The 25,115-nt window shown below is 31.0% G+C and overlaps 1 protein-coding gene across 1 annotated transcript in view; it reads left to right on the top strand.

The window, feature by feature from the left end:
- The first annotated feature begins 608 nt into the window (after positions 1–608).
- LOC119828341 (prolactin-releasing peptide receptor-like) overlaps positions 609–25,115 on the top strand; it is a 55,498-nt gene continuing 30,991 nt past the window's right edge. Inside the window, exon 1 of the mRNA XM_038350467.1 lies at positions 609–881. The gene's annotated coding sequence lies outside the window, so the exon portion shown is untranslated. The remainder of the gene's footprint in view (positions 882–25,115) is intronic.

Genomic DNA, 25,115 nt, shown 5'->3' on the forward strand with positions numbered 1-25,115 from the left:
TTTTTTTTATCGAAGCAATTGACGTTACCAATCTAACAACTACCCAGGCGGTTATTCTATATTTTCAGAACTAGAATCATATTGAAGGAGGTTCTGTTCTTATAAAAAAAGTATCGTATATTGTAGCTATTATTAGGTAAGTAACCTTTATCAGTCTTGTGACAAAGCATACTGTTATTAATCAATTTTATTGCCCTGCCTAATATCTTTAAATTTTCTTTTTATTTTCAGATTTAGACTATCTTCCATTATTTGATCTCAGGCAACTTAAATTAATTTTAAGGTATGAGTTCGTGGACTGCTATAAAATTAATAAGTAATAAAAATGTATTCCATTTCGAAAGTTTTTTAATAAATCATGAATAATAAATAACTCATGGAGAAACGTTTTTAGAATTTGCTTTGGCACTAGTCTTCTGTTATGAGTTTTTAAAACCGCCAAGTCACCGCCAAGTCCACAAGAACCATAGGGAGTGTGTGTCTCAATTATGAGTTCAAAGTTAAAACGACTTCATTATTGTAAGTAATCTGGCGTCAATCATGGCGTCGGATACTGAAGAGAGTTAACAGTACAACACTTCAGTTCGATTTCAGATACCATACGGAGAGCACGTCACTCCGCCACTCCAAACTTGAATGCCGCGATCGTACTTGGCTGTTTGATACTGGCTGCCAACCGACGATTTTCCAAAAAAAAAAACTGACAATTCTTTTGGCGGGAATTGAAATTTTTTAAGTTTACAAATTTGAAACTAACTTTTTCAGTTGCTTCAGTGAACTTTAATATAATGTAAAGTGGAAGTGAAGTACAAAATTGAATAGATTGTTAGAGTTTCTGCAGCCAACTTTGAAAGATCAGCTGACATTTTGGTTTATTAGAGGTAAGTAGAGCAGAAAAAAATTATAGTCGTGTCCGAAATTTATGAATATTGTATGTAAGTAACATATCATGCAGTTAAAATATAAGTAATATTGTATTGTATATTGTCGGATTTCTCTTGTTTTGAAATCTTTGAAACATTGTCGTACTAACTAATCGATTTGATTTCTTATACTAATTACAATTCAATTATATTTTTTATTATTTTATGAGCACTTTTATTACAGTTCTTTAGAAAAAAAATCTTTATGCTTATGATGTATTTCGGATGCCACTGAAACACTTAATTAAAACGAGGTAAAGCGACAGTTGGTACGGTCATAGATTGGATGAGAGAACATTTTTTTGCATATTATGCTTTAGTTTATTTGTAATGCCCTTAGCTTCCCGTGTCGGACGCACGCTTGACTGATTTGTGAGTTTATTTGTTACATAAAAAAACAAAACTTTCCTCTTCTTATTACAAATTTAAGGTAATTAATTGTAAATAATCTTTACATATACATTTATCATTAAGTAGTATCTGGAAATAATTTGCGACGAACCATAAAAGTTATCAGCAATAAAAATACATACATATGTAAATATCTACATAAACATACAAGCACAATACATATGTATGAGATTTGAATAACAAAGGTAATTTTGTTACTATTTGTATTTATGAGCCTACTGCGACCATGGATTTTCTTGACATGAAAATGAAAACAATATGAGACGATATTTTCGACTAGATGTGGCCCTCAGCTTCACTTGCTAATAATAGGCTAAGTTAATAGGTAGGCTATGGGGCAATCCAAATTACAATGTACCCTGTATTCAATTTTATACAAATCCTGATGAGCTGTTTCATTGCATTCAGTTGAATGTGTAAGTACCATCCATCCATCCTCACTAACTTAGAACAGTAGGAAATAGATTTACGGAAAAAAATATATAATCCCCTTCTTGATCTGACATTTCCCAGGCTAATCGAGGACAAATAATATACTATGTTATTCGGTAAAGACATAGCTTTCCAATGGTTAACAGTACTTATAAACTAAATGCAGCAGTTTTTAGTTGTATAGCAAACAAGCACACGAGATTTTTCCCTCTATTATATTAGTATACAATAAGCAAATTCGCAATAGAAAATGTTGAAATTCCCAATCAAAATTTTTCGTAAAATTATTCAGCCATAGCATTTTCTTGTGTTTGATTTTACGCGAGTATTATACATTTAGAAATGAAAGACTTTTAAACGGATTTAAACGTGATTTATAAGTCTCCCCGTGACCACGCTCACTGTAAAGTGTTCGAAATGTCGGGTTAATAATATAATGAATAAATCGCGTTTAAAATCCGCTTAAAGGTCCTTAATTTCTAAATTATTAAGCCAATTAAGTTCACACGAACTTTGTTCTAAGGTTCAAAATACAAATCCAAGAAAATACCGAGATCGATTAATTATGTGCTATATTTTTTAAAACTTACAAACTATGAATCTCTCTTGATATCCTGCTATTTATTTTCTTACACTTACCTATTTGATATTCCTCTCTAATACTGCGCAATTCCTCAACCGTATTTTGTGATAACACCGTTTCTTGGACATCATGAAATTTATTATCTTCTAACCATCCAGGGATAATATTTTAATGTCACTTTAACAGCTAGATAAGCATAAGACTTGAGAAAGTCTACCAGAGTTAAGCTGTCGACAATTTACAACTTGTATGAGATGTTATGGCGCATATGTATGTATGTACTTTGTATGTGACTCTTATCTATAAAATATTATATGTATTCTATAGGTCACTGCATAACGTTGATATTGTGTTGTGAACACACATGCAATAAACACATAACAACAAATTAGTTTGCGAAACGTCGGTAAATATTATTTCACTACGCGGCTTTTCAGTTTGAGACGTAAAAAGAAAATAGCGCGGGAAATTGGAATTTTTTACAGAATTTATGCAACTATCACATTTCTAGAGAGGCTAAAATATTTTTTGGGTAAGTTAACTAAATAAGAATAATAATATAAAAGTGGCTATGGTATCTACTGAGCTACTTTTTAATTATTTCGTACTTGAGGCTTCTCAAATAACAAAGTTAATAAGGTTATAATAATACCAAAATAACATAAACAAACAACACTTGGCTAAATAAGATCGCGCCCTAAGGGCTTCCTCAATTATTATTAAAATAAACATGATTCAGTATTATCAATACCTTTTAGAATAATGATAGCTTTAGTATATTAAGAATAAAACCATCGAAAGGCCAAGTGAATTGTTTGGTTGCTGGAGTCCGGTTTTTTCTTCATTAAGTAATTAAACAACACAAGAAATTGTATACAGTTTTCTTTTGTTATTGACATATGCGGGTGATATAAATGTCTTTGAAATATTTACAAGCTAATTAAAGCGTGTAAAGCAGTAATAATTGAAAACAAAGGAAACATTTACGCAAAACTCTCTTTGTATCCACTTTTTTACCTTTAATATGAGTATACGATAAAATAGCTAGTACTTATGGTCGAAAATTGCGTATCAGCAGTTTAATTGAAATTCTGATAATGGGATAATGTGCCGACTTAATTGAATAAATATACATTTTAACTCTTCCCTAAAGATTTGTGTTTTTACACCTGTAGGTACAAATATATAGAATAGGTACATATAACAAATACATAATTACAAATGCTTTCAGCTTCAGTTGAATTAACTCTTTGAATTATGACTACTGAAAGGGATGTAACTGAATTTATATACAAAAAAAATGCAAATTGAACAATATAGTGTGGTTTTTACATTTTATTGTGGGAGTCGAGCACGCTTCGGCACGAATTGGGTCAGCTCGCACTGGGGAAGTACCACACCCCCAAAAAAGCGGCGTGAAATAGTGGCATGCCACTATGAGTGGGAGAGCCGGAGGCCCGTTTCCTTTTCCTCACCCATACCAGTCCATTCATTCTTTCCAGTTCTTAATCCATATCCTTTTCCCTTACCCTGTAAAAGCGGGCAGCACATTCGCAGAGGCTCTACCTTTGCCAATGTTCATGGGCGTTGGTGATCCTTTACCATCAGGCGAACCACCAGCTCAGTTGCCCGCTATGACAAAAAAAATTGTAAATTCTTATAACTGAGCGCTATATTACATTAGCAAGTTAAACAAAATGTAAAGCAATAATAATAAACATGATATAACGACGACAAAATGTGAAACAGAAAATCAAAACACTCCTATAAATCATGTCTCTTTGTACATCACTCTTACTCTTACTTCCAAATGTTTCTTTTGTTACATCAAAAGTAAACACAATACACGTTTTATATTAAGAAGAAAAAGCAGGCTGTACGGTTGTCTATCCAAAATGACTAGACCGTTATTAATTCGTTTTTACTTATTATATCTTTACGTGAAATCTGGATCTCTATAAGAAGTGCTTCTTCTTATAATTGATAATGAAATCAGTACGAAAAATTGCCGTAAATAGTAGTGCATTACTTTATCTAATACTATATAAAATGTGAATCATAATTAACCAAAAATAATCAATATTAAGTTGAAGCAGTCACAGCTCAGTGGCGGAACTCAAGACCAGAGTCAACGCATAAAGTCGATAGATCGAACCGGGCGGCCGTGTAAGAAATACATTGATTTTACCATGTATAGACACAGTATTCACATCTCGACCTCGATCATCGCTGCTCGAAACGATCAAATAACTGAGGACTCATCGTGAAAAACCGGCATATCGAAGAATCAAAAGTTCGACTACATGTGACATATACCAACTCGCATTTGGCCAGAGAGTGAATTTTGGTCTAAAACTTCATAGGAGCCATGTGTCTTTAGGAAACATTTATGAGCTGATGATGATAAAACAATATCGGTTATTTACAAATGTATAGTTAAACACAGAAATTGTATACAAGTACATTTTAAAGTAATTACACAATTGCGTAATATATTCGTGCATTTATCACGAAGTTTCGCAATTTATTCGCAAACACGAAACGTGGACAAATTATATAAGCTAATTTAATTGTTACTGTAATTATTTTTAATTGCGATATACATTTTTTGGGCTTGTTTTATATTTGAGGTTACAAGTGAGTTAGATTATGGGGTGTCGTGGCAGTATTATAGAATGTTGATTTAATTTCAGGGGATCGTTTCATTTTATTATCATACAGAATTTAATAATGATCTGCTATAAACGATAATTATATATCCTTGCTTCTGTGTCTGAAAAAATCTTCTCGTATATAGTAATACATATTCAAAACTGTATGGTGTAAATCCTAATTACGACTCCTAATAATATCAATAATAAATAGTACAGCAGTGATTGTAATACATTTATGGGTAGATTCTTTTATAGCAAATATAAAGTCTTTTAATCCACACGCTATCTTGTCTGAGCGCAAATAGACGTGGATGGTAAACATGTTGTAACTATTTTGGTATATTTGTGCCTATTTCTGAAATATTCCTCGTTTTTCTGAACATTGGCTTTGAACTTCTGTATCATACAATTTGTGAAAGTTGTGGATATCTGTTTATTGTGTTAGTGTATGTAATAGTTTATGTGGCATGTTTTTGTGCCAGTAGTTTGGAGTTTTGAGTTACGTATAAATGTATAATAATAACCATACATATGTGCATAGTTATTATTATACATTGTACCAGGATAAACATTGTTGAAAACTGCATTTTATAGAATCTAAAAGCTAAAGTCTAGAAATGTGACAAAAATATTTGTTCTAGAATATAAACATTAAAACGACATACTAGCTGTTAAACGCAGCAACTATGCCTATATATTAATATGCTATATATTAATTCCTAAAACAATGCTGCAGTGTCATGATTGCGACGAGTTTAATACTCAAGGCAGTAAACTTTGAATTATTAAATTTCTTAAACAATAACCTCAACCATAAAATTTGTAAGGAAAATAAAATTTACAATTTGCGAAATTTTCCCGTTACAGCTTTTATGAGAATGTTGTTGTCCTTACGAAATTTAATAAATGACACATTAAGTACTTACATAAATCCAAAACACACACACATACTATACTTTAAGTCTATAACTTTATGAAAAATTCAGATTTGTTTTCAAACGTTACGATATAATTACGATCTAGTCTTGATAATTAATACTCATCAACTAAAGTTTCAAAAAATTGTTTATGTTTTTTCTGTTAGTAAGTGTCATCTATTTTTCAATTCACAATTATTTAATAACAAGCGGTCCGCCCCGTCTTCGCCCTTGGTACATGTATAGCCTATAGCCTTCTTCAATAAATGGTCTATCTAACACTGAAAGAATTTTTCAGATCGGACCAGTAGTTCCTGAGATAAATGCGTTCAAGCAAACAAACAAACTCTTCAGCTTTATAATATTGGTATAGATAACCATATAATTGTAAAGTTTTTTACTCGCACATATCAATCAATCATCCGATGAGCTTTTCGTACACATTAATTAATGTGTAAATCACTTTAATTTCATTGATTATTTCTAATACCCGAATCTCTTTACCCTATTTCGAATCTCTGTACAATACACAACAACTTCTTCCCCAACAAATAAAGGAAAACCTTGAATGCAAAGTCAACAACAACAATTTAATTAAAACCATGCCCACACTACTCTAACGTTGCCAATGTAAAATGAGAGCCAATAAGATATTTAATCAGGATATTAACTCTCAAGTCAATATCCCCATATTACATCTGACAAACATCCCCTGGGCATCCAAACCCAGTGAATATATTGCTTCCTACAAACTTTCAAAAGAGACAATTGCGCCACATCCTTTGTTACATTGAATCAGTGAGTATTTACTATCTGTAACTTTTCTGTGTTGAGTCAACAACTTTGAATTTCATATATAAGATAAGTAATCGATTGTAGCCCGAATAAATTAAAATTTATTTATAAACATCACTTACAAGACACGCAATTTATCAAACAACAAACTTATGTAAGTGACATAAGTATACATATTATTATATATAAAATAACATATTACTAAAATTAATCAAAGCATATTTGCTATACTTCAGCAAAAAGGCCATTGTTTTGAAATATTTCCAATAATTTACGCTCAAGTTCAGCGATATTCACATTCCATAGTTGTAACATTTCCTGATACACGTATTTTACTGCAACTATTCTATGAAAGATACAATTGAAGCGTTTTTATTAAAGTCTCTTCAGACTTCATATTTCCATTTCTTAGAATTGAAACTTGCTCCAAAACTATCTAACATTATATGTATAATTACATACTAAAAGCTAAAGTTTTCAGTTGTGGATATCTTTTAAATATCTACAATAGATTTTTGTTTGAGAATAACGATAAACAAAATCCATCCTTATGCGTTCTCGAGAAAAAGATCTTGACGGAGGGACGGAGGGCCTGCTTTTATTTTGTTTTGGGTACGGAAGTCTTTCTAAATGCACTTCATAATTATTTTACACGATATTCTGTAAAATATGTACACTTATAACATAGCATTTCGTAGCTAAAATTGAAAATTAAGTATAACTTTCATCTCGAATATTAGATTAATAAAATTAAACGTAAAAAGAGATGGTTTCGTCTTATGAAAAGTGGGCAAAAATAACATATACATATTAAAATTGTTAGCGACACACCCTGGATCCTAAATATACTGACACCAAATATACTCTGTTGTGATTTGTATTTCTTATCAATATAAACCTTCTTCTTAAATCGCAATACATAATAAAAATCGCATCGAAATCAGTTGCGTAGTTGTAAAGATCTAAACATACATAGAAACAGACACTGGTAAGCGACTTTGTTTCATACTATGTAGTGAGAATTCGATTTTCCAAGCAATTTATGCTATAACGTATCTATATGAAAATTGGTACAGAGATAGATTCTACCTGGATTAACACACATGCTATGCTATAGAGCTCGGTACCACACGAGTGAAGCCGCAGGTTCCAGCTAGTATATTAATAAATCACATCTCTACCATTTCTCGGTTTCATTTAACTCAAAATCTACCCAAGGAGTTCAGTTTCAATACAAAAAGTAGTCATTAATCTTTGTATTGTTCTTTTGAATTAAATTAAACTTGAATTACGCTGGCTCTAGATTAATCTTAGCCGCGAATAAAAGAAACGAAGTAATACGTACTTTTGTATAATTATAATTTTCTGTGCAACGACCGAGTTCGGGTAGGTCATACTCTTTAATTATTGCTCTTGAGTAAAAAGGGTGAAGAGTTATTTTACTTTGTTGAGAATTCGTTAAAAATAATCTAATGAATATGCAATGAATACCTTTCTAAGTAAGATGTAAGTACGATATAATGTATTAAATTCAAAATTATAAATCGGATAATAAGCTTTTGAACGAATTGAAATAAATGTATTGAAAGAAATATATTGTATATAGCAAAAATGTATCTAGCAAGTGAAAATTAGTATCTACAGTTATAAAGTACATATAGTACGTTATAATAATAAAATACTCTGTGTAAAGTGAATAAGAATTTAATAAACAGGAATAATTAAAAAGATCAATGTAAAATTACCAATTAAATTAACGGCCCACAATAAGGCACCCTATAAACTTTGATAGCAAGGTAACTAAGTGTTAAACCTCCAGGCAATCATTGGGTCTCTGCAATCATTGTTTAAATTGTGTTCCTGTTTATGCAAAAAGGTAAATAAATTATATTCATAGCAATTTATAAAGAATATAAAAAAAAACTGATCACCAGCCCGCGTCATTTTGCCAAACCGCAGCAACGCCTAGCCTCTTTAAAGCATTTGATAGCTATAAAACTAAAATTTAAATTGCACAGATACCCAGGGAGAACAGTTGCAGGATCAGCTTCTACAAATAAATAGTTCTGAACACGTATCGCAGCTTCTGTCATACAATATACTACACCATTTATAACTTTTGAAACGCTACGCATCTCTTCTCGATACAACCTTGAGATTGAGCTAATAAAAGCTTCCTATTATTTTAGTTAATATAACACGGAAAAGGTTTTGTTTAAAGAGGATTTTTTGTTACTATGTTCATATGAATGCTAGATTATGAACAAAAATGGGTTAATTAATATTCTAGTGTGCTTCCGAGCTGTTACTAAAACTTTTGAGAGAAATTTCATTCTGCAATTTGTATCTACAACATGCAAAAACTTAAAGAAATTAATTTCTTAGACTTATTTCTTGGATATAATAACTTTTTGAATAAAAAATATGTACATACCTGGATAAATTGCTTCGGCCAAAGATATATGAGGAAACCAGCATGTCTATCAAAAGGTCGATGACATATGACATCGGCCAACCCGCACTTGGCGAGCTTGGCCTGAAACCCCAAACGAGGCCCGTGTTCTTGTAGAGAGAACATATATGGGCTAGTGGTGATGATAATAATAATAGAATTGTATTTTCTTGTGTTAGATTTTACGCGAGTATTAAAAATATGACCACGCTTGCTGTAAAGTGTTCGAAACGTCGGGTTAATAATATAATGAATAAATCGCGTTTAAAATCCGTTAAAAAGTTTTTAATTTCTAAATAATAGTATTTACAACTATCCCTTTTATAATCTTAAAACAAACATACGCAATGAATCTCTTTTCAGCCTGTTGTGTAATCTATACAGAGATGAAAAAGAAAATCTAATACGAGGGACATACGAAACAAAGTAAACCTCGACAGACAGTGTGTTAAATTTTAATCTCATCTCTATGCCCTTGGCAGAGACAAAGGCAAGATTCCGTACCTACCAAATATCACTAAGATTACATCTGATAACATATCACAGTCCGTATTATGGGATTAGTTTGTTATCAACAACATGGAATTTTCTCTCGTTTTTAGTGAACAGATAATAATGTGGTACGTACTCTACAAGTCCATTATTTACGATGTACTTAGTGTCTTCTTTACAACACTGTTTTGTAGTTAAGTCTTGTTGAGGAGTTATAGTTTGCTTTTGTGTTTTTAGCTTAAAAAGTATCAAAATACTTTTCTTGGTTAGTTTTGGGAAAATGGCGCTATTTTTGCGTATCTGACTTGTTTTGTATGTAAAATGTAGAATTGTGGTGGATTGTTAGTGTATAAAAAATTACAATAATTTTTGTGCGGTAATTCGAACCAATTTACTTAAATATGTCTTTAACACCTCACTCATATATTTAAATACATACGACGTTAAAAATATTTAAAAGTAAAACCTTCAGAACAATTCGGCTAAGTGCAAAAAAAATTGGTCACCCATCCAATTTATGTCCATACCTATCGTTCTTAGTTTGGATTTTTTAATTATTTCTTGTGTGTCTGAAATTTTAACTTGTCTTTCTATTACGGTTGAGATACAGCTTGGTGACAGATGGACGATCAGACAAAAAGACGAACAACGAAGTCTTAGTAATGTGGTCCCGTTTTACCCTTCGGATACGGAAAACTCAAATATAAATTGGGGTCGAAGTGCTTCTTATAATATGTTTTACTTGTTTTACGCAGCGACTTATTAAAGGATCTTGGTCTTCATCATCAAACCCTTAATGTCAGTAAATAAGGCAACCCCGAACACAAAGGGTTGATGACTTCTCTCAACGTTAAGAGTTAGGAGTTTCGATTCCATCATCAGATAGATCCTCGTAAATTTTAATTAAAAAAAATACAAAAACATTCTAATAAAAAAATCGAACACAGTAGTCGACCCCTACGATTTTCGAAAGATCTCTCATACTGTCTGGGATGCCATCATTAGATCATTTTATCAAGGTACACCCTTGAATTATGCTCCTTGAAATGCTCTTGCTAAAATCCTGCTCATAAACGTTACTTAGGCTCGAATTGAGCATCCTCCCTTTTTGAAGTCAGTTAGAAACACGCTCGAAGGGAATTTTTATGAGTGCTCAAACAGTCATATTGATTAATGTGTAGATATGATAAATTAACTAATAACTACTAACTAACTAGGAATAACTTTGGTAATTACTATAAAAATTGCGTGTCAGTAATTATTTTAACATAGAAGTAGCAAATATCATTGGATTATCGTCTGGAGGACATTGATATCATGGGACAGCAATAAAACGCATTTTATGAAGACTAACTGTTAAATTATATCAAGTCTTAAATTTATGTTTGTCTATACAAAGGATTTGAGCATAAGGCTCAAAACTAATTTTAAATAGTTCCTTAAACTTGCACTCCAAATCTATATTATGCACAAATGAACTCTGGGTGCTAGTCTCATAAAATATCGTTAAATTCCGATTTATTTAATGTGTTTATTCGTTTCTTTGATTCGCAAAGTATACCTTTTGAATGATGAAATTTAATCAACTTCGGATCTTTTTGTATTTAAATTATTAATTGTTAAATAATTAGTTATTTGATAATAATAGCTCAAAAATATATACATGTATCGTTATTTTATATTGTTATCCCGTTCATTGATTAAATAATTGAACATTTAAGTCTCCATTATCTTCTTTTAAAATAAAGATTTCATACATATTGTATAGAATTTTTTGTAGTTTGTTTATCCAAAGCAGCATCACCTATTTACTATTCGAGAAATATAAATGTGAATTGTATAACAATTTATCATTCATGTATTCATTGAATTATTTTACATGTATCAAATGCAATAAAATTTTCCACAAATAAACCTTTCAGAATTGTCTATAACGAACACTTGAATTGAATGTGTTTTATAAAATTTCAAAACGCCTATGCATACCTCGATATTTAAATATTTAACGAGCGTTTTAATTATAAAACAATGCATTCATTTGTTCCACCATTCAATAATGTTATCAATTTTATTTTAATGTAAGTATGACTTTATTATTTTGAAATATATAATATATTATAACAGTCACCAAGAATATGAAATTCTGTCCTTATAACAAGGTTCTTTTATGTATATTATAAGACTTATAATTCCAATTTCTTCAAGAACGACGAACCTTTTCCCATCAATATTTTTACTGTATTTTGATGTTTTACCTTGTTTTACACGCCTATCGGGAATTGATACTGATTGAATTGTGTCCAATGCAATAATGAGACCACAAGTTTACAGAAAATCATCGCTATAAGTACTTACGTATATATTATGCGGGCTATACAATGTATGAGACGGTCTCAGATCCATATCATATTGTATAAGCTTAACCAACTGCCCAATCTAATCAAATTTTGGATTCTCTGTTTCTGAAACTAGTTGTTGCTTAGTTTGTAAGATGTAATGTCATACCGTGCACATTTTGTTTTATAAGTAGTATAAGATCAGAAAGTCTTTTTTTCTTTATGAGTTTAATAAGTTCTACGATATGTAGGATACTAAATTATTTAAAAACTACAATTTCTTCACTGGTTCACTTGTTTTGATTAGTTATAATAATGCAATTCCATAAAGAAGGAACAGTTCAATAAATCATTGATATTTTAATAAAACTTTAAACGGCAATACATTATATACACCTAGACATGCACTTTGCCGCATATATAATTCATATTCAGCCTGAATTCAGAGTGATCTATAAAATGTACAGGTTGCAAGGTAGTATCAGAAGCATTCCTATCATATTACGACCAATCCATGCAATTTGTATGCAATGCGGCACAAATTCAATGCAATCACAAACCGCTCCGTTTCAAATAGTATTTTTTATTACTGAATTCAGTTGAGAGTTTTACAAAGTTCCTAGGCTTAATTGGAAAAAATAAAATAAGGTATAGCTAGAATTACTCAGCTCATTCCGAATTCAGTAGGAAATTGTCGCGTTATTATATATATATATTTATATAAAGGTGTATTTATAAAACGCTTATATAAATAAATGCCCTTTCAGATCCTATCCTACTAATAATAAAAACGCGAAAGTTTGTAAGTGTGGGTAGTTGTATGGATGATTCTCGCAAAAATAGCTTATTGTATCTGTATATATTTGGTAGAGATTGGATTTCATCCTGGTACCAAGCGAGTGACGCCGCGGGTATTATGTAAAACTGGTGCTTTAGTCAGGATTGCTAAGTTTTCCATATTTATGTGGATTAAAAAGCATGTTGATGATTGATTACAAATCAAGATATAAATAGAAAAGCTATACCGTATTCCAAAATTCTAATAAGCATAGTTTATCAATAAAGTATACCATAATAAAAGTGTAGGTTGTGGGATATTATATTATATCGCTATTCAAACTCAACCTCAAACATTTATATATTCAATTAGACTTATAGAAGCACTTTTGAATCGTCATAACATAGTTTTAACATTTACTATCGATTCGGAAAGCAACTTTTACAGAGAAGAGACGGCAAGAAACTCTGTTCTTGTACTCTGTAGTTATTGTATTGCAATAGCCATTGGATGATTGTTGTAATATTCAACTAGGACATCATGTAAAATGCTTCATTCTTTTTAATTAGCAAAAAATATACGGAGTTGAAATTATCCTGCAACCTTTTCCCATTATTTGAAGTATAAAAATCTTTTAACAATATTTTAGTATAATAGTTTTCACGTATATTATAATAGAAGTTCCCGTTGCCAAGTCATTATAATATCTCCATTAACGAACTTGGCATAAAATTCAACCTTTTTAAGTGTCCAATTTTCTATTTCATTTACTTCGATCGTAGCTCAATACTATTCAGTGCGAAATCTTTTTTATTCTATAGTTCGATTCTCAGATTCGTCAGTTATTATTTTTCATAAAAAACCTTTATTCTTTTATGTTCTTCCTGATATCGGAGCTTTAAATTTAACTTTAATTAAACGGCTACGTACGTAATTGGTTTGTTGTGTGTGTAGGATTTTTATAACTAAATACATATGAAGATTTAGGTTATAATTCATGTTTTGCATGATTTTAGAATTAAGTTTATTGGTATGAATAAATTATATTAACAAAAAACAAAACCGCCTTCAAATTTTAAAAACTAGACTTTTTAAATTTATTTAAATGGGACTATGGAAAGAATCATACAAATCGGTTCACCAAGTAAGTTATGAGGTAACAAGTATAAAAAATGCGATCGATTGATTTTTATTCTGATCGGTAACCTCCTCTTTTTCTGAAGTCAGTTGAAAAATTATAATTTTAGTTGTACTCCTCCTTTCTTGGTTGAATTTAATTATCGGCCATTCAGTTTACTTTAGTATCATAAAGCCTATTTACAAAAGATTTCGATACAGCACCGTGAGGAAGGTAGACACAGTCGCAATATAACTAGTCTCACAACGCACATGAAATATACGAAGAAATAAAAGTCCTTATTTTTTTTAAATCGAATAAAAAGCATATATTTGTAGCTAATGTTGCATTTTAGAACAACGAATACAGTCAAAGCTACTCGAAAATGCGTAGGTTTCAAAAAATTATTGTACACGAAATATGTGTGAAATAGTTCTTTAGGAACAACTTTTAATACGTGCATAATTTAAAAGTGGTAACTTCCTACACACAAGTCACAACGTACCTTAATACAAAAACTTCCATGTAAAATACCAACATTTCCCTTGGAATATAAACATGAAATAAAAGTGTAATTTCTTTATTATTTCTCGAGTTCTTTCAAAGTAAAGAAGCGAAGTTTAATATTGCGAATAAATAACCCTAACTTAGGTTAACCTGCGAGCAAAATTTTCTTACAAAATTGCAGTTTTAAAATATTTTACCGACATATTAAATCGTTTTATTAAAACTTAAAACAGCAACATTTTGGCGTGGTGAATTTAACGCTTTCTGAAATTTTAGCTGAAATCCTAATACTTATCTTATATTATTACTTATCTTTACGGAATATATTCAGAAACTGAAAAATCAGTTTTAACATAATAGTTTTGATAACATTTTTGTTTCTAACAGCTGCAGATGTCATGTGTTTGTTAACTCATGTTACCTTCATTTCGATCGTTATAAGAATATTAAACAAATTGTTTCCTTAAGCCTGAAAGTACAATGAAATCGGGTTCAGCCGTGTAATGTTCGTTAAGCACCATCACATTCCCATATTGGTATTAGTACTGCTCTAAGACGCCATGGTAATCCGCCAAGTTTGTATCAAGTCTAGAATTTTTGAATAAGTTTATTTATTTATTTATTTTAACACTTTTATTACACATTAATTATAGAAAGAAGAAAAAAGAAAAAGAAAATATAAACAATAGTTATATATAAGTTCAAAAACAATAAATGTAATGTAATGTGAGAAATTGTTTACACGACATTTTATCATGAAAATTGAATCGTACTTATATTCGTAATTCTTTAAAGATTCTTTGCTTTATGTTTTATAATATTCTCAATCAAAATCGCTTTCAATATTGAAAGCGTCAATATTGACACGTCGCATTTTGATTGTATTTTCCTCAACTTCCTTTTCAACAGAATTGCGCTGTGTTATTAAAGACTAATTTCAATCATTTTGATAACTTTATGACATTTATTAATGCCAAAATATCGTCGATAAGAGTAAATGGTAAATTTTATATAGGTATTTAAACACAATTATTTCCTAAAGAATCTATATCAGAGTATAACAAAAAATAGACTCTTTGAAAATAATTAGTTAAGAATAGTTTCAAGAGAAGGTTTTAATGAAGGTTTTAGTTCTAGACTCAGAAAATTTCACATATCCTATCTTATACACGTGAAAGTTTGTCGGTATGGATGATTGTTTGTTACTCTTTCATGCGAAACCTACTGAACGGATTTTTATGTTACATTGCCCTGTGTACCAGAATAACTGTAGAAAATTAAATTGTTAACGAATTTTAAATGCTATTTATTATTGTAATATTTATACCGACGTTTCAAATACTTTGAATCGAGCGTTGTCACGGTGAAACTGACATGTAACACGTTTTGACAGTCATGCAAAAATTACACAAGCTATAGACAATATGCTCATGGGCGACGACGACCAAGAGTGTGCTGTAATAGAAAGTTTTCATAAAAAAGAAAAAAGATTTCGTAAAATAAATACAGATAACGCTGCCATTTCACAATTTTCCACATTAAATACTCAAATGCCCACGCCTAGCAGTTGTTTAGACCGTTTTATCATAAGAGCTTAACCTCTCACCTGTCAACATTAAGCCCTTTTAAAGGGAATTTTATGATTCTACGAGAATCAAATTAATGTAGACAGTAATTGGCGGATGTAAAGGGGATTGGATGTTGTTTCCGGTTCTGCGCTTCGAGTGAAATTTTAACGTAATGAAGCTGTCTTTTGTAGTTTTATATGAAACTAGCCGCTCGTCCGGGCTTCACCTGGGTTACAAAAAAAAAAAAAACAAAATATATCCAATGACACAAATGACGTAGCATTTTATTATTAAAATAATTTTTTAAGTTGGGTTTCAATAGATCCAGAGATCCCGCACTCGAAAACTTACAAACTTTACGTCTGTATAATTTTGGCGCAGACTAGCTAGCTACGACCCATAATTTGATGTCTATTATCTATGGAAAAAATACTACTGGCTAGCTGTAGCCCACAGATTCACCCATATGGTCTAATTAAATTTCCCTGGTACAAACTTTCATAGCCTACGTTACCTTCTTGGGGGAAGAATTTATCAAAATTTATTCTTAACGGACAACCACAATGAAGTAGGCATTATAGTGGCTATCTGCTTATCAAATTTAAGCCCACTCGGTCAAGCAGTTTGGTCAGTCAGTAAACACAAAGGTTTAATAAATTGTACATTTGGCTTCCAATTCATTCCACAATCCAAATCTATATCACACAATGAAAGTTAATATAGGCCATTATTAAACTAAACTAAGTCATTGTTATATTAACATACGCATTTCACATAAGCTGTCGGCGATAATAGACGGGTATTTCAATTGAAAATTAACAAGAGATCCACAACAAATACTCTCGTGTTCTGCGTGATTGGCTTGCGGGGCCATTGACTTAATAAATTGGAAAATTGCTAAACAATTGCTTACATAATGTAATTGTCGGATGTTGAGAGCTTGATCGAGTACAGAAGATGCGGGTATTTCTCAGATCAATTGTTGTTGTTTGTTTAGTCATATATAATAAAACATAAGATAAAATTTATGCACATTTTTATGCGCTACAAAAAAATATGAAATCATGATTAAACGAAATCATCTTCAAATAGTTGACACTAGACCAAATTTAAATGAAACTACACGTTTTCTTATAAAAAAAGGTCATAAAAGTTAGTTCACCCTGAAGGTTTAAGTTAACAAACACAAAAATACACTGGAATTGATAACCTCCTCCTTTTCTTGAAGTCAGTTAAAAGGAAATCTATCGGCTATTAATAATTATAACCACATAATTAAATGTTGCACTCTGTAAAGTTTGAAACGGTTAATAAATAAAATACAATTGTATTAAAATTCATCGACATTTATCATCCTTATTCTTTATTAACTTTTCTATACATCCTACACGTTATCTATTAAATAACTATTTGATTAATGGATAGATTATAATGCTCTTTATGCTCTCTTCAACTAACATACAAAAAGGCGGAAATATATAACATTCTTCATCCAGTAAATTTTATCCCTCCGCCCATGTTAACAGTACAACTGATTTATATGTACGCGTAGTTTTTAAGCTAAATGTACAGAATTATGTTATAAGTAAATAATTGTTATGATTTATATTGTTGTTAAATGATTGAGCTATAACGTTAAAATAGTTCCACTTGCATTTTATATATAACAAAATCATTTTTTTATTATACCCATTGAATAACACCCAATGACGTACGGGTTGATTTTCGCAAGTCAACGTGAAATGTGTAAGAAAAAAATGATGGGGCAAACAGTTAAAGCAGAAACCACCACAGCATCTTCAACGAGTTTAGCAGCTTCTGTGGTCCTTCGGGTATTTTTTTACTTTAACGTACTTATATCAATAAAGTAAATAGGTTGTAAAAGCTGCTGTTAAAGCAAATCCTACTAATATTATAAATGCGAAACTTTGTACGGATGTGTGTTTGTGTTTGTTGCTCTTTCACGCAAAGTCTACTGAACCGATTGCAATGAAATTTGGTACGTTGATAGTTGGACAACTGGGATAACATATAGACCACTTTTTATCCCGATATTCCTACGGGATACTAGTACAGTACTAGTATAGTATAAATACAATATTGAATAAATGCATCATTTTTAAATTGTGGTGGTACGTTATATTGTTAAATAAATAAATTAAATAGATATTAACATTATTTACATTGTGAGTAAATTATTTTTAACATTACCCCAGAATAAAGAGGATACACATGTTATAATTTAACAGCATTACCGATATCAGCTTGGTGTTCGAATCAAAAGTACGATTTTCAGCTTTCATTGGAACTAGTGTTTGGAACTCGGCCAATACTGTTGCTAAGAATTTTAGTAAAAGTGTAATAAATATATAACCAAAAATCAGTAGCATTTTCTTTGCTATTCGTAAACCAAAGGCTTTTTAAAAACATGCTTTTATTAGCTTCATCTGTATATTATACTTGTATGTAACCGACTCCTTTACAGACTCGAGTTTGACCCACTTTAAAGGGATAGATTTATTTTAATCTTTAAACACTTACCAAGGGTCGATGACAATACAATATTTTCATGAGCCTATCTTATTATTCTGATTAGGATCGCCTGAATTAAATAAATTCCTTACGTATACTATGTGCAAGAGCATGTGAGACAATTTAGTTGATTCTATGAGTCTTATCAAAAAAATTCGTCTGTTTTTTATTGTTTTTATTTATTATAACTTTATAATTTGATAATGACACCTAGTCACTTCACTTTTATAGCTCATGCAAAATTCCGAACAATTTTAAAACTTACTTTTTCTTCACATCTTTGTATACTTGGCATTATGTATTATAGTAAATGTAAGGGACTAATGAAGTAAACTCTCGTGAAAATGCCAGAAATCTCGCATAACTATTGCTACTTTTTGTTTATATAAATGTTATATGAAAGCAAGATTATTAAAATTAATTATGTAAACTAACAATTTAAAGTTATAAATGAATTAATTTCATTTACGTAATGACTAAACGAATATATTTTATTTTACACACCCAAAAAAGTTCAAAACACAAAATCATATCTTAATGCAGCTAAATTGTTCATGTTGACCTTATGATATTAAAACAACCGTTTATAAAAATCGACTCCCTGCAATATATATTTATATGATACCACTAATTTTGGACGACATTTGCTTCAACTACCATATCCATATAAACGTATACATTGTCTTGTAGTACCTACTGTTATAGCTAATATTGGTCTAAGGAAATTTCCAGAATGTCGAGCTGTCGTGTAAGATCTAACAATGTGCATGAAACTAGTGAATAAAACAAATTAACTATCAAATTTAACTAGAACTACATACGTATAAAAAACATTTCAGCTCAATAGGAAAACGGGTCAAAATTTACTTCTAAGATTTTATTTCACTATGAATGAGTGAACGAAAGAAGTCAATTAGATGGTTTGTTTCTAAAGGATTTCACATTTGAAGGCAAATCCTAGGTTCAAATCCAAGCAGAACGATATGTTATTAAAATCATGTCTGCTATTTTGGGCAGAGTGCATTGATAATATTTGTCGCTTCGGAACTTAATTGTCATCACATGATCATTATAATAAGGAGTATTAGTGCACTATATATAATAAGGAGTTGATATTTATCAGCAAATGTTACCTCTCCACAATCTGCGTAGTAGCGATTTATTTAATCGAATAAATTGCCACTACACGGTCAATACCCCACTATCAACGATCCATGTAACTAAATCTATGACGCTTTAAAAATATTAATGATATCTATTATTAATCACAAGTCTTCAGTTCGTCAGTTTTTTAAACATTTCTTATTTACCACAAAAAAAAAATACGACAGATTGTATTATAACGACGATATTGTTATAGAAACCTGAAAAACATTCCCTCTTATCGCAGTCAGGTAATAACATAATAAAGGCACAAATACTTTTATAATAAACCATTTTGAACATTGACGATATTTATAAAATTTAAACTGACACTTAAGTAGTGACAAGAAAACATTCAAAAGATATCAGCGGCTTATAGAAAGAACAAACTCCGAAGTTTAAATCTCTGCCTGGCAGGTCCTCGGGCACGAAATATAATGAAATAAAGTTTGAAGTAACAACACATTTTTAGCGTAATTTAACTTTTGATGTTGTTGATTGAATCTAAAGGGAAATTATATATTCATAAACTTTGTAGTACATAAAAGTTCAAATTGTATATTGATTCTTTATTTTCACGCATATAAAAATTTTGTGTTTTGAATATGGAACAAATTAATTTTATGAGAACTGCTTTTTCTAACTTGAAAATTAAAAATCATAATTTTATCTTCTTTTACCCTTATCTATTAAAGTCGGAAATTCGAAAATGTTCATGGATGGTGGTAGCGCTTACCATCAGCCGACCAACCAGCTCCGTTGTCGACTATGACATGATAAACAAATGTGTGACATAACAAATAAGTTGTGAGTTGAGTTGTGAGTGAGTTGTAAATGTTAAATAGTTAAATGCTACTAATAATATAGTACTTTTTCACAGCTGTTGGGAAAAATAGCTACAACTAAGTGCTAAGAATTTAGCCTTAATTATCGCATTACAGAACTAAACTAAAGCTTCGGAAGAATTTTCTGTTTACTTGAATTGCCGGTAACAGGTATTTACAAGCGACACGCCCTTGTTTTGCTTTATTTAATGGAAAGGTGCGTTTTTAAAAGTGTACGTTTCCGTATCGTACGTACTTAGACTTCGTTATCCGGCTGTCTGTCTGTCACCAAGCTGTATCTCATGAACCGTAATTATCAGGTGAAATTTTCAAAGATTGTGCATTACTGATGGTCTTATAAACAAATAATGAAATATCGAGTTTAAGCAACAGTTGGCACGGTCGAAATGAGATTAATTGTTTGCTCTTTTTCTTTAGCTTATTTAGACAGAATTCTTAATAGCGCGATTCCAACTCGCACTTCATGCATTTCTAATATACGTTATAATAGTGTTTCTCTCTTATCCTTTTACATAGGCTGGCTAAGTAATAGTAAGAATTAATAAGCTGTACCCGTTTTTGGCTAAGTTCAGGGTAAGTTCACTTTATTTCCCTTTCCCAATCCATTCCTTTCTTTCCCTCATAAGCCCCTGACTATATCCCTTATATGTTAAAATCTTCAATCTATTGACAGAGGCGTAAGGCTACCAATGTCGATAGGCAAGCTATTTAAAATTCAAATATTTATGAAAAAAGGTGTACTATTGTTACAATTGAATCAAATCGAATCACAACTAAAATAAAACTTATGTTATGGGATAATTTCGTTGCCTGAGAATTGTCTTATCGATACGTCATTGTAATTTATGTACGATACAATTATGACTACGATTTAGTTTTTACCGAATACGAATTTTGTTACAATGATAGATTGTAACGGACTGTCAATAATACGTAATGGTGGGTCATTTTTACTAAATAGCCGACTTGACCGCCCTTACCGACTATGACATAAAAAAGCTTTTTACCACTAAGTAACCGTAACATTGATTTAACTGTTTCAAAGATTAATAGAAACACAATTTAGTTCTAAAATAGTTTTTTTTTCGAAATTAAGTGTAACATTACAAATTGAAACGAATCTTTACATTAATTGATAAAGTTTTGACTCGTATTTTAAATCCCTCTTCAGTTAAATATTTTTACAGATACTCATTGTTGTATATTAGAAACCGTTTTGTAGCAATATGAAATATTCTTCATTACAAAACTTTACTTGTAGTTGCATTCTATTCATGGTGATACTTTATTATTACTCGCTGTTGGAACTTGTTAATATATGCTTTAATATATTACAATATGACTTCAACAAGACCTGGTACTTCATTGCAATATATTTTTACCTGATTATTTGATGTAAATAATGTTTATTTATTTATCTATTCTTTATTGTTCCAAAACAGAACTACAATAAAAACTTAATAAAATTAGTATCTAAACAAAAGGTGGTCTTAGCGCTATATAACGATTTCTTCCAAACATTCTTGGATAACTACAGAAAATAATTCAAGTTTACGAGATTTTAAATATTTAAACGGTTTCTAAGACAAAAAATAAATCCGGTTAATTTTTTTCATTACGTTACGTTGTATACGTTTATACAATGATGAAACATATTTATTTTCCAAATCAAATATATATGACCTTTTCACTGTCTTCACAATATTGCGCCATATTATGCCAGCCACTGATATTCGCACGAATACGCAAACCCACAAGTGTAGGGCGGCATTTGTAAATGGTTTTAAAAACATGAAAGCATACATTCATGAATTGTATGAATATATGCACGCAAGTAGAAATGTTGCACGCTTCAGCAAGAATTGGGCCAGCTCATGACATGTACCACAGCCCCAAAGAAGACCGGCCTGATATAGTAGCATGCTACCGTTTCGATTGGTGATTGGGGAAGTCATATCCTTGTATCCTATTCTTCACTCTTCCCAGTCCCATCCTTTATTCCTTATCCCTTACTGTTTCAAGACAGACATTCACCTACCTTTGTTCATGGGCGGTGTTGATCGCTTACCATCAGGCGAACCATCAGCTCAATTGCCCGTTAAGACATAAAATAGTGAGTGACCCGCGTTACGTAATACGGAGTGTTGCGTAGCCATTTATAAATGAACTTTGGAATACTAAACTTTTCATTTGAGTCGAATACCGTCGTGCATTAGCTATCTCTTTAATATGCACGCTCATGAACGAGGGACAGAACTTATGACGTCACTAATTCCCACATATAAGTTCGTTCTGTCGCAATAAAGGTTTGTAGTGGTAGGTAAGATACTTATTTGTGTTTCAAGAATCATTCTGTTTTTTTTTTATACCAGTATAGTCATTTGATTTTTTGTATTTAAATTGGTTGCGTTCATTTGATTAATCAGATATTTAATTGGTAATTGTTGGTAAATGGCGATATTTGATATAACTGTGTTTAGTAAAATAGGTTGTTTATTGTATGTTTGTTAAGTAGAAGTATACTTAATAAGATTCGTGTTTAATAATATGAACTGACGATTTTTTTTCAGAAATGCAAGCGAATTATCATTAAACAAACAAAAAACTGTAAGGCGGAATTATGTCATTCTTAATAAAGAATTATATGTTAACAATAAAAAAAAATCTTATTATCACTACATAGTATAAAACAAAGTCGCTTTCCTCCGTCTGTGTGTCTGTATGCTTCGTTCTTTAAGATTACGTAACAAATTTTGATGGTTCTAGGGATTAAAATGTTTATATATAAATGTATATATATATATATATATATATATATATATATATATATATATATATATATATATATATATATATATATATATATATATACTTATACAATAGTCTTATTAGGCTAGTCTTATACAAATCTTAAGACAATAGTTTCATTCATTACAAAATTTTAGAAGAAGCAATATCATTTATAAGATCCATTTTTAAAAGAAACGGCTGTCATCTAGTAATCTCTAATTAAAATATAATTATTAATACATATTGTCTTTGAATGTACGTGTATATGTTTATGATATTATCTGTGTTTGAAGAATGAAATTAAAAGCGAGTCGTTTGCTGACGAATCGAATGTCTACTGTGTTTCATGTTCATAATAATAAACGGAATATATATATAACCAATTCAATTTAATTGGACGTTTGACATCATTATAGTCTGGAACTTTTCATAAAGTTCTCATAAATTTGGTGAGATTATTTCAGTCTAAACATGCTGTAAAAACTTTGCTTAATAAAACATCGTATCTTTATGGGAGAATATACGCCACAGGACTATCATAGGGTTATAAAATTTAATTAGTTATTTTATTAAAACTCATTGTGATACATTCCGTAGTTATTCCGTAGTTATTATATCTATTGTGGTAGTTGAGCACGCTTCGGCACGAATTGGGCCAGCTCGCACCGGGGAAGTACCCCTACAGAAAACCGGCGTGAAATAGTGGCATGCCACTGTGTTTCGTACGGTCAGTGGGGGAGCCGGAGGCCCGTTTCCTTTTCCTCATCCGTCCCAGTCCATTCCTTCTTTCTAGTCTTTAATCCTTTCTTTTTCCCTTACCCCATTAAAAGCGGGCAGCACATTCGTAGAGGTACTACCTTTGCGAATATTCATGGGCGGTGGTGATCGCTTACCATCAGGCGAACACCAGCTCAGTTGCCCGCTATGACATAAAAAAAACTATAACCGTATTTAAAAATAATTTTTGTGTACTTATTTATTCTTTAAATTTGAATTCTTCATTTTTGTGCTTCTTTTTAACAATAAATTAGCTGTAATCAAGGGCGTGATATTGCGATAGGCGTTCCGATCTCGTGCAGTGATTATATTATTCAATTTTTATTAAAAATACTAAACCAAACCTCTATTTGAAACTATTGTATAAAACTAGAAAGAAACAAAAATCGTTTCAAAAAGACAAACAACAACACACCTCTTAGAACAAGATTCCAGTAAATTTTAATTTTCAGACAACTCGAACGATATCTTTGTTAATAGCTTATTATTATAGCGGGACTTTGCTGCGCTAATTATCCAGTTATAATAGACTTAAGCAGCTCATTAGGTGCTATTAGATGCTGTCGTTAGCAGTTGTTTCGTTAGCGGCTTCCTATTAAATAACTCTTTAGCCACAGCCCTTAACTACTCCACCACGGGCATTTTGCGAATCATTAGTATGATATGCGATATCTAACACTATTAATAAATATCTTGAGCTACAAAAACGTTTGATATTAAATACTATACATTTAATATCAAATATTTTTGTATAATATCAAATACACTTGGATAATAATAATTTTACTCAGCCGATATGAAGCGACAAGGTATGAGCGCAAAAAAAAATCTTTTAACATTTCGCGTATCTGGGAGCTCTCCAGCTGTACTTTAACAAAATAGCTACTAAACCAACAAGGCAGGCTACGCTAAGTGAATTTTGTATGCAATAAACAATTAACTGTCGGACTATGAGAATAAAAATCTAGGTATTTACATGAAATTCGGGTGCTGGATTAGTTTGGGATTTGTTAAACTCGTAACTAATTCAAATCTAATTCATGGAGGGATAATTATGCCATCC

Source organism: Zerene cesonia, chromosome 7, assembly GCF_012273895.1.
Source record: "Zerene cesonia ecotype Mississippi chromosome 7, Zerene_cesonia_1.1, whole genome shotgun sequence".
Taxonomy (NCBI): Eukaryota; Metazoa; Arthropoda; class Insecta; order Lepidoptera; family Pieridae; genus Zerene; species Zerene cesonia.